Source organism: Lolium perenne, chromosome 5, assembly GCF_019359855.2.
Source record: "Lolium perenne isolate Kyuss_39 chromosome 5, Kyuss_2.0, whole genome shotgun sequence".
Lineage (NCBI taxonomy): Eukaryota > Viridiplantae > Streptophyta > Magnoliopsida > Poales > Poaceae > Lolium > Lolium perenne.
In genome coordinates, this window is record NC_067248.2 from 9,413,342 (window position 1) to 9,434,551 (window position 21,210).

Below are 21,210 nucleotides of genomic sequence, written 5' to 3' on the forward strand. Positions count from 1 at the left end.
ACTGCGTGCATAATTGATTATAGCATCAAATATAGTTGTATGCATAAGGGCATCTCCAACAGGGTGACCATTTCGGAAGCCCAAAAGTGGTCATGAGCATCCGTTTGCGTCGCCCCGCCGACATATTTTGTCCGCGCGTCCGTTTGCGTCTGGGTGCTCCCACCGGGGTGACCCATTTTTAGATTTGCAACATATTTGAAAGCATAGAAAGTAGTACATTTGAAAGCATAAAAACTATACAAAGTAGTTCTAGAAGCCTAGACTAGTTGCTGCATGATGGGCCGGCCCCGTCGTTGCGTCGCTCCCTCGCCTGCTTCTCCGCCGCCTCCCGTGCGGCCGCTAGGGCTCGGTGCGCCGCCGCATCCTCTAGCAAGCACTGCCGCAGCCTCGCGTTGGCGGCGTCGTCCTTGAGCGTCTCGAAGGACTCGACTATAGCCCTCTGCTCCGCCGCCCTCTCCTCCGGGGTAGGTGCATCAGGGTCATCGGAAGACCATGATATGTCGGAGTCGGAGTCCTCTGCGGCTGCGGCGGCCGCCACCCTGCGCTGTTCCATCTCGGCGTCGAACGCCGCGTGGGCCACCCGCTTCTCCTCTGCTTCCTTCTCCGCTTCAGCCAAGGCCTTGGCGTCCCTGACCGGGTCGAGGAGGCCGTCCGTGCTGTCGTCGTCATCGAACTCCTCGTCGGAGCTCGAGGCCGGGGGACGTGGAGTGGGAGGTGGAGGTGGAGGTGGAGGCGCGGCAGCCTGGCCGCGGCCAGCGCTGCTCATGGTGGCTCCGGTGGAGGCTGAGCGGCAGCGGCGCTACGGTGGAGATTGTGCGGCGGCTAGGGTTTTGTGGGGAGGAGATGAGATGCTTGCGCCCCTGTTTATATAGATCGGAGGCAGGGCGACGACCGCGGCACGCGTGGCATCGCCATTACTTCATGCGCAGAGGTAGGCGACGGCCACGCGCCACGCGAAGCATCCCCATTTACGCGGCCGCAGACTGCCGAAGCGACGTCTCGGCGCCAGTACTGGCGGAGAAGACGCATCGGCGATGGGTCACTGCCAGGCGGGCCAGACGAAACGTTCGCTAGACGCGAGCGGACACTTTGCGCGTCCGCGCAGCGTCTGCAGAGACGCATCCGAGGCGCATATTTGAGCTAGATTTGCGTCGCCGCGGACGGCCCGGTCACTTTGCGTCGCCCCGCTAGAGGGGGTACCAGACGCATTTTCGGGTCAGGCGGACACAAACGGTCGCGTCGCCTCGTTGGAGATGCCCTAATATATAGACAACACTGAGCATAATACCATAGGTTCATAGTAGGCGGAGCAAGGAGGGAGCCAGGACCCAGGGGAGGGGAAGGGAAGGCGGCACGGTGTTGGCCCCAAGCGGTGGGCACGGGATGCAAGAACGTTGGTCCGCAGGACCACCGAGTGGCGGAGGCCAGGTCACCCGAGACGTCGAGCAGGCGCGGAGAAGCGGAGTGCCATGCCGGTGCCTGTAGTCCACCATCGGCCGAGGCATCGGTGGGGAACTGCGGAACAGTCACCATTGTAGCATCTGGCATGTAGAGAATTCAGAAGTAAATTCACAAGTAAGGACTGATGTTAACACTCACCTAGCTAGCTTCAGTGATGTTAATTGCTCAAAGAAAACCAGAAAGATTGAGTTCTGGGAAGAATTCACGTGACAGAACCAACAGGAATCATGCCTTACCATATGAACAAAATTGCAATTGCATGTATCGTGACACCGAACAAAATGCAGAGTATTGGAACATTATGATATTCAGCTATCCATACTTGAGACTTGACCATTTCATTTCACTCACTATGATATTCAGTTATTCATACTTGGCCATTTCATTTCACTGTCAATCTGCTCTAAGCCGTCTCCCTTCTTCTCGCAAACAACATAGCAGCCAGCCTAAAAAGATCACTCGCCCACGGAATTTGACAAATTGTAACCCCAACCGATGCCTCGTGGCGTCTGATTTGGGAATATTTTTTAATCAATCCAGAACCCTAATTCCCAAATCGGAAATCCTAAGTAACGGGGATCAACGTTTTAGCAATCTGTTTGAGGGCAGGACGGGGCGCCGCACCTTAAGGCCTCGTTCGGTTCAATGGGGACCAACCCCTGCGCGGAACTAACACGCCCGGGTTTTGGGTGATCCCCGGTCCATCACCCCAATTCCCTCGGTACCCTTTCCACATAATCACTGCTTTCATGTATCATTCGGTTAAACCCAGTGCATCCTCGTATTCCAACACTGCATGGACTACTTTTATATAGCGTTGATGCTTTACGGTCAGAACTTATGTCGGATATATTATGACTAAGCAACTGTTTGGTTCCGATGGCTCCAACACTTGTGCTTGTGATCGAAGACATGCGTAGAACCATTTGATATGCAGTTGCCATTATTGGCCTGCTTTGCATCCGAATCTCTTTGTCGCCACGATTCCTCGATGAACACATCATCACCAAGGTCTTCCGGTTCTTCTTGCCATCAAACACCAGCACCTTGCCGCTTTCTGGCGTCACCGAAGCTCCTTTCGCTGACCGATGGTGCTTCCCAAAGAGTGCGCTGACACGAGTTCATCGTTCAGGTCCTACACCCAATCTCCACACAACTCGCGGCTCGGACATGGTGCACCGCCACGTCTAGATGAAAGTACCATTAGAAACATGACTAAACCAAGCCAGCTTGCACTACATGGCTGAACCAAAGACAAGTTTAGCAGTTTTTTTGCCAATATTACACCACATATATTCTTGACTAAATAGCAAAACGCCTGGCCAAAATAACTTGCTAGGCATCTGATCAAACATAAGATAAGCTGGACATCTAGTTGGTTCATCCTTGATCTCCCCATCGATCATATAAGCTGGACATCGAAAGAAAATTGTGACAGACGACAAGATCTAAAATAGCTTCATCATCATGTCATGCCTTTCTCCTGTATTTAAGAAATAATTAGGTGCTTCAGATTTACGCATCTTAGAACTATTGTAAATAAATTGATGGGCAGATAAAACAAGGTAAAAAGTTTGACCATTTGACGTATCTATGATACTGATAAAATGATTACCAACAAACAAGGTTACCCACTCATACTTGTCCGAAACAATCACTGGAGTATAACTTTTTTTTTTTGCATGTTTCTGTATCACTACAAAATGGAGCATTCTTTGGACCTCTTACTGATATACTCTGCTGCCACTACTTGCAATCAAAAACTAAAGAAACACCGGCATGCTAGGTTCTCGTTCGTATAGTAATATGACATCCAGAATTACATAGTAAGATTATGTTTTCAACAGAAAACAAATCTTATATTTTATATGAACTAAAAGGCATGATCCCTCTAAAACTTCTGAAGAAACTGAGAAAAGAACAAGGCAATAAGGCATCACCAAATACCGATGCTACTTCAAGAATATCTCATCAAAGAAATCTACAGAGCAACCATGTCAGATAGCTGTGCAAGCAGTAGGATATTAACAAGATGCGTTGTCAGTGCATTTTTCAGAGCTATGCATGCAAACTTCTGATAGCAGCCTCACAGTTATACACAAGTGTAGCTAAACCTACAAGAACACATACAAGATTCACTCGCTAGTCCAATATCGTGTCACTCTTATTCTATCTCAAATGTGTACTATACAAAATTGTGTCACTAGTTCAAGATTCCCTAACTACCGAAATTCATCACCAGAAATCCATCTTTATTACTGGTTGGACTATACAAAGCCTAGAGCTGTGCAGATCTCGAGTTGCCAAATAATGCACCAACCACTCCACTAGTTCCCCAATATTGCTCAAGCGTGGTGCTCTAGTAATAAAAGAAAATTAGCTTGTGTACTAACAAGTGTATGGAACTGTAAGTTTAGCACCCAGGTTCCAATCATACTTTAGAAACTGTTTTAGAAACTGATCTCAAAGGGAGCGGCCAAAGCTACTGCTAGTACTTGTAATCATGTGAGAACAATCGGCATCAACAAGAATATGTAGCACACAACAAGCTTCCAATACGGTTAATAATCATGCTGTCACTTAGTATGCCGCTACTGCCCAACCATTCGAGCCCACAAAGCTGCCACTGCCAACGCATCAACAGAGATCGTCGGGGTTGCCAAGAACCCTAGAAATCGTCAACAGTCAAGAGGAGGAGGAAGAAGAGTAGGGGCATACCAGTGCGAAGCATCCGGAGATGGAGAGGGCGCGAGAGATGACCTCTCACGGGCGACGCCGAGCTCGGACGGAGGTGGGGTCTCCGGGTCTACCCCGCGCCGCTCGGCTGGTCTCTCTGCCGCCGGTTGGGGAGGGGGGAGTGAGGGAGAATCACGTGTCCTTGATCTGCTCGGCTGGTTGCGCTGCCGCTGTCCATCCGCCCCTGCCGCCGTGCCGCCGCGCCGCCGGCCCCTCCAGATCGCGGGAGATGGACAGGTCGGGGCGAGAGAGACGGGACACTGTGGTTGTCGTACCGATTCGGGGATCTGATCCACGGGATGAGAGTCGTGTATTTTCTTCCCTGCGAAATGGAGGGGATTGGGGGAAAACTGGGCGGGGTCGAATTCCGGGAGGGTTTAACCGAACATGTCATAAGAGAGCGCCGGGATTAAACACACGCGGGTCTGATCCCGGCTAAACCACGGGAATTTCGACCCGAACCCCCTCGGGTTGGGACGAAACGAACGAGGCCTAAGGACGCCGTCGCGCAGATCTTCGCGGTGCCCTGCTTGGCGCCCCATCAAGCCAGCAGTGCGGGAAAGCAAGGACGACGGCGGAAGCGGGCCCCGTGCCGCGTGTTGCCGTCGTGACCGCCGCTTGCCGGCTTGCAGACGCCGCCCTCCCCTCCGCATCATTCTCGTGTCTATGCCCACGAAGAGGTTGGTCGAGTTCGACGGAGTAGCCGGCGAACAAGACAGCCGCGCCGCCGGCGTCGTCGCTCCTCTTTTCTCAGTGTCGAACAGTAAAAGGGCCGAATGAAAGAATGCAATATTTGTCACATGGGCCGAATGCTTAACGGACACTAGTGGGACAAATTTATTATGGTTTGGACATTTTCTCCTTTTCCAGTGTATTTTATATGTTCTTCAAAAATGTTATTTTCAAAGTTTAACACTGTCTTATCAGATTTAAATTTACTAAACATAAGATGAAGGAACATGGTACCTTTTGTGAATAGGTTAATGTCGTTTATGACATTTCTAAATGCTGAAAACCATTTTAAATATCAATTACGGGAGCACAATTTGGCCCCGCAATGAAGAATAGCTATTCTATACACACCCCGTTTCTTCGAAACCGTAGTGGAATTTCCTTTACATAATGTTTTCTTATGTTGGAAGTTGAGAAGAACAAAAGAGAATATAGACATAATGTATGTTTTTTTATTCGCGTGTCCTACAAAAATATCACATAAATACGCATTTTTTGTTCCTTTTTACGTTGCTATGACACAAATATTGCATTTATTATGTAATTTTATTAGCAGTGGTCCAATATGAACATAATTATTTGTACTTCAAACCTATATTATGAATGTAACAGCATAAAAAAACACTAGCTGTGAAATAACTTTTTCCACACCCTAGGTGTTGAATAGAATGTCTATGGTGTAATATTGATATTTATTATGAGAATGATGTGCTCATTATGATGAATTATTTGGGATTTTATGTTTTGGTGCATTTATTAGATTCTATCTAATGTCATATCTGTTGCTTAAATAGAAAAATTGCCAAAATTTAAGAGGGAAAAAATGTTTATGATTCACTAGCATAGTTAAAGGTTTTATCGTATGTTCATATATTTTACTATTATTGTATGGTCAAGTATCACATGATATTAAATACTGAGAACAATTGTTTAACTCTTTTATGGTTATAGAAATATTTTGTACGGAAAATTCATTCAATCATGAAGCTTATTATAATGTCGTAAATATACCTGGCCATGGGAAGCCCGGCCCGATCGGCCCGGCCGGGCTTGGGCCAGCCCGAGCATGTCTGTGGGCCGGGCCTGGGCCGAAAATTTAGGCCCGATGGTCGGCCGGGCCGGGCCTGGGCCTGGGTTTTTTGTGTCGGGCTTTGTTAGGCCCGGCCCGAAGCCCGACCCAGCCCGAACAATGCCCAAGTATAGTCGTAAATATGGGGTATTATAATTTATACTACCTCTGTCCGGATTTAATTGACTTCTTCCAATACGTTATTTGTTCATTAGACTTCTCTCCCCCGCGTCGATTAAATAGGAACGGAGGGAGTATGTAATATTGATTGTCATGTCGATGCCATAATTACGGAATGTTTTTAATGACCTGATCATCGCAAATGAGTTGAGGTTACCTAAATTAAATTGTTAATGGCAATGTGTTTCAGTTTTCTGCACAACATGGTGCGACCTATTAAAATTGAGCTGGTGACGAGTACATGGTACACCGGGTACCACACGGGAGGACAAAGCTTTCCCACTGACATAGGGTGGGCCGAGGCAATGATATGGATCAAAGATTGCGATACAAATGTGTTCATCAACTAGGAGTACAAGGTAAGCACTGTGCATACGTGAATACCCAAAGTAGATTGTGACCGACTAGGACTCCACCTCTAAGATGACCCGGACAGCTGGTAACCCTACCCTCGCCCACATATGTAAGCCACGTTAGGGAAGTCACCTTAGATCATCGAATCATCAAGCAGGCTCCCACGAGAGATATACCAAACACTAGCATATATATTTTTCCGATAAAGGGAATATATTAATATCAAAAGATATCAATTACATCCAGCCTCTGCAACAACGCCCACCCTAATAGCAGTACGGATGCACACAGCCAAAAAAGAGTAAAGAAAGCAATACAACTCACCCAAAAGAAGACCAGGGTCTTTTCTATGTGTCTCAAGGGGCTTGAGCCTGCGTAAATTTGTCTCGCATGTGCAAGCTCATCCGATCTCTGTGCGTACCCAACCCCATGTTAATTAATGGTGGTTGAAAAGACCGATAACCAATATGGTAGAAGTTATTCTGTTTAAAAAATAGTTTCATACACATTTTGTTTAATAATATGTTCAGCTTCACTAAGTAAACGACTAAGCATATACGTGTTCTACACAGTACTTGCATTTACACATGCATTTCTTCATGCATCGTCAACTTTATTTGCATCGCCGCATCTAGCACTAGGGGCGGGGGGCGCGGAGCCAACTGTAGTTCAGTGGGGGCATGTGTCCCCACTCAAAATTTTGAATTCCTATAGTGCTTGTCCATATTTGACTGAAATTACTTCAGATTTTGCAAATTTATACAAGGAATGCCCCACTCACTTGATGCCCCCACTCATATATATTTTTCTGGGTCCGCCGCTGGCTAGCACAGTCCAAATGTGTTATAGGCACGCCTTACTTGAGTTGAAGTATATATGTACAATAATGCAAAGGTAGCAATATATATTGCGCATGACGTTGGTCTTAAAAGGTTGTCATTAAAAGTGTTGGCTCTCTCTATCTCCACAAATACAATGTTTATATTACGGAGGAGAGGGGTTGGTCAGAGGCGTGGTTACTTAGAGACCAAGAATTTAAGTTCAAGCTAGATTTCTTTCAATATCCGTGTCACACCCAGAGATGCATACATAAGCATATACTTGAGAAAGAAAGGAAGAAGCACTATCTGAAGCTGAGGTAGCAACATGGATTATGGAGCTAGCTTTTTGGTCCCTAGCTAGCTGCATGCGCTTGATGTCTGGCAACGACGTCGATCGAAGTTGCTCCGAAATCCAAATGGACCCTACCTAGGTAGTCCATCATCCATGCATGTCCATCCATCTTCTGATCTGATATTGCATAAAACGACAAATAAAACTTCAGGAGTATTTTTGTACACAAATTAATGATGACCAAATTAAAATCAGAACTGAACACTTACTTATCTGAAAAACAGAAACTGTACTGTATGCTCTTCAAATTACTTAGATCAGTAGCAGGACACATGAACAATGGGTGATGCAAATTAGTTACCTCCCTTGTTAGTTCAGTCCATTTGATACATGCCAGCAGCGAACCTGCCAAAGCAATACTGAACTAATTAAAATTCGTCAAGCATGCTGATGTGGCATGGTTAGTGCATGCATGCCTTAGTGTTCTGCATCATGTATATATATATATATATATATATATATATATATATATATATAAATGGATAGTGTACATACATGGGTACATCTTATTTATTTTATGTGGGCTAGATTAAGTGATTTCAGGTGCTCCTCACGTATAGCTGATGTTGATGTATTTCCATCATGGATCTATCTTTATGCATATATATGTGTAACTTTTGTGTTGTGCATCATCAAGCTAGCGACCCGTATCAGCTGATTGCTTCAAAGGAAGTTCATTATTCAACCGCGTGCACTTTACTTTCTGGGTTATATTTAAACCGTCTGGGAAAGTATGTCTGATGAATCATGCACAAGATCATTGACCAGTGATCTCCCTCGATCGGATGAACGATACTACTTTCTCTGCTATTTGTCATTCCGTAAAGGCGAAATCATTAACTAGTTCCAGAGTTACTCTCTCTATCCCAAAATAGGATGCCTATAATATTTGGATAAAGTCAAACTTCTCAAAGTTTTACCAACTATATAGAAAAAGTGTCAACATTTATAATCTCCAATTAATATTTTTAGAACCATCATGAAATATATTTTCATATTATGTGCATTTAAAATTTTAGATGTTGACATTTTTTTGTACATAGTTGCTTAAACTTTAAAAAGTTTGACTTTAACTAAAAACTATATGCTTCCTAATTTAGGAAGGAGGAAGTAGGTATTAAAAGACGATGCATGCATGGAGGTCCTACACCAAACAGTGCAAATAATTAAGGTTCAAACCATTTTTTCAATTGGATCCATCATCCTTGTATATATCAAGTCGGCATTTTGAGATCACTACCCATCCCGTGTCCGCAAATGCATGTGCCAGATTTGTCTGTCATCCCACTAATGGCCGCGGGGAATTTGTATCCACCACGCCAGGTGTCCTGGAGGGCCCAATATTTCTGAGATGCTGCTCCTGACCTAGGATCCTATCATAGGTGGGATGAATCGCGCCAAACCATGTATGGAAGGCATGTCTCATGTGGTTCCATTCTCTCTTCTTTCTCCCCAGTACGCGCGAAGAAACATTGCTAACATAAATATTGTTATGAGTTCATCATAAGTATTTGTTTGGTTTGTCCTATCAATTTTAGTCTTAAGAAATTGTAAAGCCATGTTTTTCCTACATGAAATTATGCGAAGTATTTATCTGCCTTAAAAATATAGTTGAAGGTTGTATATGCTTCAGTCATGGTATAGGTTGGGGAGGGTGATGTAGACGTGTGCCTGCATACCTGCAAGGAAGGCGAGCATGAGAGAATATGCCATCACACATTTACACCTAGCTAGATAATTTGATTGATATTTTTTCCTTTATTTATTTTCGCACTTTAATCTAAATTGAGTGTTTTGGAATTGCGCGACTACACCCGAAAAGGAGAATGTATTTTCATGTAGAAATTTGAGATGACCAAAATCGTAAGAGTGCTTGCACGTAGATATGAAAAAATAACATTCCATATAAAAATTAGAAGGATCAAAAACATGCGCCATCATGACCTTTTTGAGAAATCCATCATGATCAAGTGTACGTAATGATCGAAATCTGTTTCAAAAAGACACTTCATGCATATAGTAGCACTAATACACAATTTGTAAAGTATGACTAGTTCAAGTACTTGTGGGACTTCTTTTGCATTTTTTCATCATGATTTTGATTGTACCATTATTGCTCGTTATTGTTCGCCAAGGACAACTTTAGCACTCCAAATATCAAGGAAACAAAAATTAGAGGTTGGGAAGTTTGAGACTGAAATACATCGATGGTACGATTGAACATCTTTAGAAGCTGACAAATCTCTTATGCTGTGTTTGGTTGCATAGAATTGGGCATGGAATCATGGAATCTGGAATTAGGGTCAAATTCCGCCGTTTGGATTGGCCTTGGAATTAAAACTTGGAAACTGAAGTAAATTCCGAGGTACCGCTTCGTCAGTGTAAACAAGCTGCGAACCTTTCCGAGCTTGCCCCCTCGGAATCGCATGGAAACCTTCTTCCCGCGTACCTGTTCGTTGCTGGGGCTAGGGAGAAATAGAGAGGAGCGAGTATCCCCATCTTCCCTCTGGACCGGAGCGACCGGCGACCTCCGGCACGGGCCCTACACCGCCGCCTCGTCTCACCCACCACCAGCACCTCCTCCTCTCCGCCAGCCCCTTCCCCCACCGCCCCTCGCCGCGCAACCACCTCACCCGGATCAGATCGACGCAGCGGGCTTCGATTCGACGGCGCGCGCTGCTCCGTCGATGTCGCCGGTCCGTGTCGTGCGCGTGGACGAGGGAGCGCGGCGCGGTGCTGCACGCAGGCGCGGGGACACAGGTGACCAGGAGGTTGAGCTGCTCTCCCCGGAGCCGCCGCCAGTGACCAGGAGGTCGAGCTCCTCTCCGTCCTTGCTGATTCTATCCTCGCTAATTCCGTCCTCGCTGATTCCGGCTACCAACGGCTGGAGGCATGGCGAGCGCCAAAAATTCCATAGTTTGTTCATCCAAACATGATTTGGAATTGGTTAAATCTTTTGATTTCAATAGCAATTTCCAAGCACAACCAAAGAAAAGAATTGAATTAGAAGCCAATTCATTTCCATCTTGGATTTGGAATTTTAGTCCAATTCAATTCCATGAAAACTTTCTATGCATCCAAACATAGCATTAGCCATTTCCCATTCATCATATGGAGGAGAAAATTATAATTTGGTTCTTGTTTCCCTAAGGAATATTTTTTTCTAAATGCTAATGTGGACTCGAGAATGAGGAATGTGGAGTTCCATTTGTCGACACATCTAGTGAAGGTGGCTGCCTACACTTTAAATCAACTTGTGCAACCATGTTTGCAAAATCTTATTTCTAAACTTAGAACTCTTGATATATTTAATATTCTCTCTAATGTTTCCACACCACAATCCATGGCTTTCAATACATACTGCACTATTAAATTTAGCACATAAGTCACACATCGAAGTGTAATAGATTCTCTTCATGATGAAGGAGGTTCTATCAAGATTTTTTTTAAGATGTTCATTTTTATGTTAACTTCTTTATATTATTATTGTGAACCTAAATATCTTATGCATAGTGTTCTTATCCTTAGTGTTCAGATCACGAAGTCTCTTTAGTGTACCGCTAAACATATTCCTGTGTGGGGTGCATCGTGGGTTGTTTCAACAAGGAAACACTTAAGATTCTATGCCTAGATTTGCATTGACTATCAATCCAGTGGCATGTAACGCAAATGTATCCATGTTTTAGGTTTTAAGTCCACATATCACCATTTAGTAATAATCTAATTAGTTTGCAACATAAATTAATTTTATGAGCATGTTTCAATTAAAAAACCGCTCTATTTTTTTGATAAAAAGAATAATGATATCAATTATACACAGTCCATGTAAGAACGCAATAGTCTAATGGAAGTACGGATGCACACAACAAATAAAGAAGAAGAAGCTAAGCAAGACAAAGTCCAACTATAGTGTTCTAGTCCTTATAGCAGCAACACAAATACCACCAAGACAACACCGGAAGTAAAAGTTCTCCAAAAGAGATGAGTCCAAGAAGTTAACAGTGGACAAGTGCTGACGTGTGACGTGGCTTCATGTAGCGTAAATTTCACACCGTTGGGAACCCCAAGAGCAAGGTATGATGAGCACAACAGCAAGTAAGAAACCAAGGTTTAATCGACCAATAGGAGAAAGACGTGACTTCTGAAGGTGTTGCTAGCTGACTTGTGGCAGGGTGCACTACCGGCGTCAGCAACAACGTGAAACATGCACAGAACACAACCAAAATACGTTGCCCCAACTTACAGTGAGGTTGTCAATCTCACCGGATTTGCTGAACATAAATGCTTAAATGTATCGAGTGGAAGAAGATGTTTGCAGTAATTAAAGAGAATAGTGCTTGCAGTAAGTAAATAGAGCAGGATTGCAGTGGATGAATTTATCAGTGTAAAGGAAAGAACCGGGATCCACAGTTCACTAGAGATATATCTCCATAAAGATAAAAAACATGTTAGGTGATCAAATTACAGCTGGGCAATCGACAGAATACCAACCATATACGAAAAGATGATTACTATGAGATTCGTTTGGGCATTACAACATAATACATGGCCCGTAATCTAACCGCATCTATGACTAATAATCCACCTTCCGGTTATCGTTCGAACCCCTTCCAGTATTAAGTTGCAAGCAACAGATTATCGCATTAAGCAATGTGTGTAAAGTAAACAATAGAATTACCCTCGGATAAAATATTGTTGTTTTCTCCCTAGTAGCAACGTCACATCTACAATCTTAGAAGTTATTGTCACTGTTCCAGAAAACTAGAGGCATGAACCTACTATCGAACATAAATACCCCTCTTGGAGTCACAAGCATCTACTTGGCCAGAGTATCTACTAGCAACGGAGAGCATTCCAGAGCACAAATAACATATGACAAGAATATATAATCGATCTCAACATAGTATACAATATTCATCGTATCCCAGCAAACACAACATGTAGCATTACATAAAGTTAATCTTCATCAAGTAGGGCAACTCACAAGATCTAAACATGAGGCAAAAATTAGAGAAGACAACCATCTAGCTACTTCTATGGACCCATAGTTCAGGGATAAACTACTCACGCATCACTTTGGAGGCGGGCATGGCGATGTAGATGCCTCTGGCGATGATTTCTCCCTCCGGCAGGGTGGCGAGAAGAGTTTCAGAACCCCCCCCCCCCCCCCCCCCGAGGTAGGGTCTGCAATGATGGCCGCGATGGAACTTTTCGTGGATGGATGCTTCGGTGCTCAGGGTTTTCTCGAGATCGTGAATAAATAGGTAAAGGGGCGATGTCGGTGGAGGCCAGGGGGCCCACACCACCCCTAGGCGCGGCCCAGGGACATGAAGCGCCTAGGTGTGTTCTGGCCACCCTGCTGCCTTTCTTCGACTCCGCTCTGGACTCTGTCTTCGTTACGGAATAATATTAACTTCGGCTTTTGTTTCGTCCAACTCCGAGAATATTTCTTGTAAAACTTTTCGAAATACAAAACAACAAAAAATAGGGAACTGGCACTGTGGCATCTTGTTAATAGGTTAGTGCCGGAAAATCTATAAAATTGCAACGAAGTATGAGCAGAACATATATAAATTGGTGTAAAACAAGCATGGAGCATCAAAAATTATAGATACGTTTGAGACGTATCAACAAGTGGTGTCATCTACCAATCATAAATATTTTGTTTTAATCCTGAGGAAAGTCTCCGCTCTCAAAACAATACCTTCAACATCGCCATTTTCATGAACAGCCAACTAAGAATAGACCTTAGATTTTCACCCAGAAAGATAAAATTTTGTGATGTCTCCCTCACTCGCTGCTGCTACGAAGCCCGAATCACCAAGAAAGTTCCTCATCGTTCCTCATCGTTCCAAATACTCGAACAACCATTATTAGTGCTCAGATCCCAGCTTCCTTGCCATCCTCCACCTCTCGCTTCATAGTGGAATGAAAAAGATATGACCCGCGATGGCAGCAGATAGAGGAGTTTCAAGCCGCTCCCTCCTGAAATCAAATGGTCGGAAAAATCATGAGTGTGCATGACCGAATCCCATCCAATCTAGCAATCTCCAGGTATGAGATGCCCAAGGGAGTTCGCCGGTGGAGCCTTCAGAACTCGACACTTTGGCCACATCAAAGAGGGTAACCATCCAGAAGATCTTTGTCTTGGCGTGAGAGGAACCCTAGGACCGCTGCCTTTATTAGGAAAAACTACACCCCCACGTTGTCGCTCGCTAGCTCTCGATAGCAGGTGGAAGATCCCAGTAGACACCTCCGCCACCACCCGCACCATGTGGAAATGAGGTGCTGAGCCGCACCGAGTCCCCCAAACCAGGCGCCGTGCCACCCTCGCGGCCACAGTGGTCATCAAGGTAGCCGAAGAAGACCAAGGATGCCGCCCCGGCGTCCGTCTCTGCCACGTGCACCTTGCCTTTTATGGCCGCCGATCTGCAACAGCTAGTGATCCTGCCATGAGGGGATGAAAGGCATGTGCCACCACATAGGTGGAGGGAGGGTGTGGGGACAACAGATGGGATATAGATCGCCTAAGCTCCCCCCCACACACACACACACCCCAAGGGCGACGCGAGCGAGATTGGGCTTTAATTTTCTCACTCGTATGTATTGCTACTTGGGTTTCAAAGAACTAACTCATATTTTTTTTGTTGTATATATCCTTTTATGTACTCTCCTAGATACCATGTCCATGTATATTGTTAACAGTTTCGCCATACGGACATACTTATACTAAAAATTTCACCATACTAAAAAATATATACGCCCTCAGTTTTTTGTGAAAAAAATAAAGTGTAAAGAAACACCAAAATTTAGCCAAATCTGCGACATATTTTCTGGGACGGAGGGAGTATTTTATTATCACATATCTTTAGTTTCTAATGTTTTTAAGAAAACCTTTGGTGAACATGTATCTAACCTTAATTCTAGGAAAATACGCCATATATAGTACCCTGGAATATCTATACAACTTGGTTGTTGTCTAGATGTAGGAGTTCTAGAATGCATGAATTGTTAGCAAGTAGTTTTTACGCGGCATTTCCTCTTAAGCTCTTCCTATTTGATGGTGTTTCGTTGCTTGGTCCAATTTACCTTCTTGGTATGTGAAGGGGAAGCTGAAGGAGGATCACCTTCCTCCTTCAAAGACACCTCATTAGTTTTTACGCGGTATTTACTCTACAAAGACACTGCATTAGGGTTGTGATCACCGCATATATAACCACCGATCCGATCTTTCGACTCTTTAAAGACACTTCATTAGGGTTGTGATCAAGATCTACTCATAAAAACTTAGACAGTGAAATGAGTCTTGAGTTTTGAAAAGGAGGGAATGGACGAACAACGTTGCCTGAATGAAATGATCGATCGTGTGCATGCCAGGCCGCACGCCAACCTAACTTGTCCCGAAATTTCCAGCCATACATGATGACGCCTATAGAATGTGAACATGAATGGATCTTTTTGGATGGGGATGACTATGACGTTGATATAGTATCTTCCAAGCGAGAAAGGAATCTCGATCTACCGATCTATAGTTCAGCCTGCTAGCTGATACGAACAAAGAGTCACCTCAAGTAGCTAGTGCATGTTCATCGAGAAACATGCCCTAATCAAGCCAAGTTAGATTTATATTTCCTAGCGTAGTTTATGCATACATGCATCAAGCTGCACAATTCGTGGATATGTAAATTCAAATAACTGTTTACCCATCCTTGTAAGTAGACTGCTGCAAAAAAAACTTAAATAATTGAGTGCAATATACACCATCTATATGCCAAATCACGAATTTTCAAATTGTACTCCAGCCCGCGGCTCTAGAAAGAAAAAGGCAAGTTATAGTATTGGTTAGTTAGGATATCATCATGGACCAAAGGTGCGGCCTCTCCTATGTTTTTTTCTTTTATCTTTGATCCGCTTCCTAAAAGAGTTTCTTCATCACACTATCGGCTCAGCCGCATGGCTTTATTTATAATAAAGTGGAATGAAAACATCTTTCGAGGAGTTTAGACCATTATATCCGAACTTGTTACTGTATTTTTGTTTCTCTAACTTTGTCATGCATATTATATACATATATATGAATACATGTTTCTTCCATTTTAACATGCGTACATGCATGCGTGAATCCTATGTATATGTGCATCATGCATATAACGGCGCTGAGGTGCTGAGGTGGAGCGGTGTGCTTTTGCTGTGTCGGCGTCATCGAGTCGCCGCGGCATGGTGCAGTGGTGTCTCGGGATGGATGCAGTGTGATGGACATGCGCAGGATGGTGGAGTCGTCTGGCGCCGTGGCGGCATCGATGGCATGTCTGGCATTGCGATGATCTCTCTTGAAGAAGGAGTCGAGGAAGACGACGGTAACAACTTCTATGACGTGTGCGTTGGCTTATGCTGAGAGTCTGCTTGACTGGATGTGCTTCTCATCTGCTATTGGGCGGCCTGAAAAGACGTTTGGTTTTTGGATGATATGAGTTGGTGAATTGTCACCCCCTTCATCCCTCTGTAGGTTTAGCGAGGTGGCTTCGAGTTTGATCTTTTGTATTGCTCTTGTATGGTGTTGTGATAATCTAATAAAAAGCCGTGCACATCCTTTAGATGAAGCTGGAGCGATATTTCCCCCATTTCGAAAAGAAAAAAAAATGCATCATGCATATATATGCAAGTCCAAGAAAGAAGGAGCAAAGGAAAGAAAGCTGCTTGTGCTCAGCTGCTGCTACCTAGCTGTAGATACGTACGACATAGATTGCTTTATCAGCAGGTAGATCGCCGATAAGATCCTGCAGGTGCAGAGAAAAGATCGGCATGTCGGAGAGCGCAATTGTTTCTCCGTCGATATGCATGTGTATGTAACTATATATAGCCCTGCTTTTACTTGCAAGCTCGACACGTCTGTCCTTGACAATGATTTCATTGTATCTACAGGTAGTACGTACAATCATAGGTTGGCCGGTCTTGGAATCTGTGCTAGCATGGTTTGGTGCTTGGTGGTGTCAGTGTTGGTCCAAAAGAAGAAGATATAGAGGGGCTGACACACAGATATCATCACTGCACTGCAAGCCCTTCTTTGAGATTTTGCAAGATCCCCTCTTCGATTCCATCTCTGATCCTTGGCTTGGCATGCATGACCTACCTCGACAACATATCCCGAAAACTTTGCACACATATATTCATCGTGCATCTTAGTTACCTTTCGTTTCCGACCATACCTTCTCATCGATCTCCAAGCAAAGCACTTCTTATTTCGACATGTATTTCAGTCTGAGAATCCAACCAACGAAATATTGCAATGCTTGTTAATATTTGACTCTTATCTAGATTAGAACTACAAGGTAAAATTTTGTTTGATTAACCTTTCTTATTTATGAGAAAAAAGTGCTACTATTAGAAATTTGGCTTTATGTGGACCACTTTACGCTACACTCATTAACATGAATTTTTTACTCAGCATAATGAAGCACTTTGAAGTTTTCCCATTGCTCATATGAGTTCCTATATACTTCCTCCATTCATAATTACCTCCCGTTCTAGGTTTAATCAATATTTTTTTTGTAAACTTTGACAAAGAATAGAGGAAAAATATCAACATTTATAATTCAAATTCATATAATTTGAAAGTATACTTTATAAAAATTCTAATACAATCGATTTTATATTATAGATGTTGCTATTTTTTACTAGATATTTGGTCAAACTTTATAAAGTTTGACTTTGACTAAGCCTAGAATGCGAGGTAATTGTGAACAGAGGGAGTACGCGTACTTTTCTATGGTGTAACCAGACACACTTTGATGACAATTCCTAGCCTTGTAGGATCAAGATTCCATGCCATTGCAATTTATGCTTTCTCTCTTCCTTAGTTTTTTGAAGTTAACTAATTAGCACTCAAAGTAATAAAATAAACCGTGTTCATATGGACCTTCCTCTCTGCCATCAGAGAAGTTTGAGAAAAATCTACAAAATATTAGCACTCGATTGATGGTCTGTAAATATAGCTGAATAATCTATTCTATAGACTATCTAAAATTTGCAAATACATAAAAACATTAGGTTCACACCTCATCAGCAGTATACATCTACACGGAAAAAAATAGCATAAAAGTTTCAAGAATTTTAAGTGGGTTAGTTTTATGTTAAAAACTACTAAAACACGCTAGTGTGCACATCACACATTTCCACCAAATTTATATATGGCTAGCAAAAAGGAAATGCATATAGCTTTACCGATGAAATCAGCAATTGTTCCATGCATCCCATTCCGACAATTTTAAACTACATACTTTGATCTGGCTAGATAACCACATTAAGAGCTGCAAGTTCCATTCTGGCGGTGCGCAGGTCTAGCTAAGCAAAAGAACCTCTTTCTCTGTTGCTTTCGCCTTTACTGCTTTGCTTAGCCTCCTCCGATTTCATTTCCATCGATCCATCCCTTTCAACTATAGCTAGCTAGTAGCTAATGATGCACCGAATCCCTGCCTTTTGGCTTCATTTTCTTTCCTCACAGGGACAACTAGAGGACAAAGTGAGGACACAACGGTCGACCATGGCCATTCGATCTGATACAGCGCCGTATCGAATGGTTGAGATTCACTGCTGAAAGCGGTGCACCGTCGTATGCAAAGGCCATGACAACGATCTAGGTTGCGCCATGTGGCTACACTTGGCTCGTAGAAATCAGCTTAACCAAGACTTTCCTTTCTCACTTGGTGTTTCAGACAATTATGTGGGCTCCATATGTGCATCACCAACCATTACTTCTTCTATGACTCACATGTTACCGGTCTCGAGGAAAATACATCCGCCTAGAAATCTATCATTGACACTACTGCACATGTATCCAAATTATCGTCTGTAAATGACAAGAAGATTAAAATCAAAGTTCAGACGTACACCATGTTGTAAATTTAGGTGTAAATTTTGCAAATAGCAAAGCACGATTCTTGGCTGAATAGATAGAAACTTCTACTTACTGATGTGCAGATCAGCTTGCTATTACATATTGTACTTGTGGCCCTCGAATTAAAAACAAAGAGTGATGCATGGTAACTGTTTGTAGTCAGATGTTTAACCTAAGACACTAGGTTCACAAGTGGAACTAGCTATATTTGCTACCACCTCATAGAATAATATGAAAATGGCAACTCTCTGCACTTGCATCTTCTATCATATCTTTTAACCTAGCCATGTAGTTACTCAACAAAGCATTATCGAAAAAAAAACTACTCGATCGACAAATTGTGTTTTAGCGAATACACCAAGTACTGCTATAGTTTTGGACTTTGGAAAGGAAATGATAACAAATCCATGAATCCTTGATAATTATAGGTATGAACCATTTTTAATCGTATTAGAGACATGCCTAGCATTTTTTATGTCAGAAAATGCAAAAAAAAAACTTTTGCTTTGAAGGCATGGGAATTTGGCTTGAAGCTGAAGCAGCACAAGAATAATTTGATCCCAGAGAAAGAAAATATGACAAGAGATAGAAGAAGAGACACGACTACGCGCCCTATCCAAGAAAATTAAATGGCATCTATAAGCATGGAGCACAGTACCACTTGAAGGATTAAGAGGATGAGGAGAAAATAGGGCGATTAAAATAATTTGGTAACCATGCACATATATTCTATTCTGTATCGATGAAAAGGAGCCAGAAAGAGAACAAAGAGGTTAGAATCTTGCTCATCTCATCCTCCGCCCCACTTGTATATGCATATACATTTTGTTTTGCATCTGCATTTGTTAATTCTTAATTCTGTGGGCTAAATTGTCATTAAGCTAGCTAGTGACCAACCATACACAGGAAAAAGAGCATTATTACCAGCTGTTTACACAAGGATGCCATGACCTGAGTAAGTTTTGAAACAAGGAGAAGTAGCTTTGCCATAGATAGTGGGCATGATGCAATACGTAACTAACTACATAAGCCAGTAAGAGGGAACAAAACAAAGTAGGCTGCCTTACGCCAAGGAATTAAAGGATGATATTTCTGCGTGGTGGGGTGACATCAGTGATGCAAGCATGCAGCTGGATGATTAATTAATTATTTGATTTTTTACTTTGATGATTAAAATAGTGCGGCACAAGGAGATAAAATAATAATTAGATGATGATCATTCTTCCATGTTCCACGCTTGGTACCGGTGATGTATGCTGGTGGACTCGTTTCCACTAACCTAGCTCGAGGTCTCAGTAGCCGGCCACCACACACACACACGCACACACTAAGTAAATATAATAATAAAGCAGAAGGCCAATAAAAAAAGGGTGTAAAACAACTAGACCCAGCGTTTACAGAAAGGAGCAAAGTGCATGCATAGCTGTGTACGACATATATTAACAAAGAACATAAATTATTACTAGCTAGTACTACCAGTTTGCTAATGTGCACATAATTTTGTAAGTACAAAACAAAAGACTTGCCATTACATTGATTTAGAAGAACAGAACTCATGGTTAACTAGCCATAAATCGGGCAAAAACTGATAGAAATGCACCAATGTCGTTATGGCACATGGCTACATTGGCCACCATCACCGGCCCACCTGGTGACATACCAACAGTCGGCCACACACATCAATGGTAGACAACTCTGACGATGAGTTTCACAATAGAAATAATGAAATATGTTGGGTTTGCACCGACCGATTTCTTTGAAAATACCACCGGTTTACCTTCATTCTTGCCGCATATGGACACACTAAACCGTAGTTCGAGATAAACACCATCAGAACGAAGAACAAGAGAACCGGTCGGACATGCCAGAAACCTGACCCCCGAAGTCCGAGCCATGGTCCAAACTCTCCTTGACACATCATCGCGCCCTATACACCCCGAGTGAGCCGCCTCATCAACCACCTAGACAAGCATCCATCTACTAGACCCCAAATCGTAGCTAACTCCTAAACAATAATCTATCATACGATCTCGAGGATCTCAGGTTTCTTTCTAGATCAAAGAGTTAAGACCAAGGGACGAAGGAGAATAGTCCTCGATGACGCTTCGAAGAAAGTCAGCGGGGTACCTGCGTGTTTCTCCCTCGCAGATTTTTACCAAGGCTTGAACGGAGATTTCTCGTCGAAAGCCTCCACGCTCTACAAATCGAGTCAGTCAACTACGAGCTGCAACCCAACTTAAGCGGACCAACAGGAACTACCCGTCGACAGCCATCTTAGTCGAGACTGCACTGTCACCACCCCCTCACTGCTGCATTGCCCAGACGCGTCCAGATCGGAATAGATCAGAACCACCAGCACATCCCTCCGAGCCACCACCTCCCATGCCAATGGTGCCGCCGGAGCTACACCGTCATACCGCGGACCCGAATCCAGCACTCAGGAGGCTCCCTAGACCTAGCCGGATTTTGCGCCACCCTCTTGGCTGAGGCAGCCAGCCGCCAACCGCAAGGTGTGCGCAAGCACACCACTGCAGCCGTCACACGAGCCCCCACCACCACAATTGCAGCAAGCTCACGTGGCCTCGTTGTGTCGGTCAGTCGACCTCCGCCC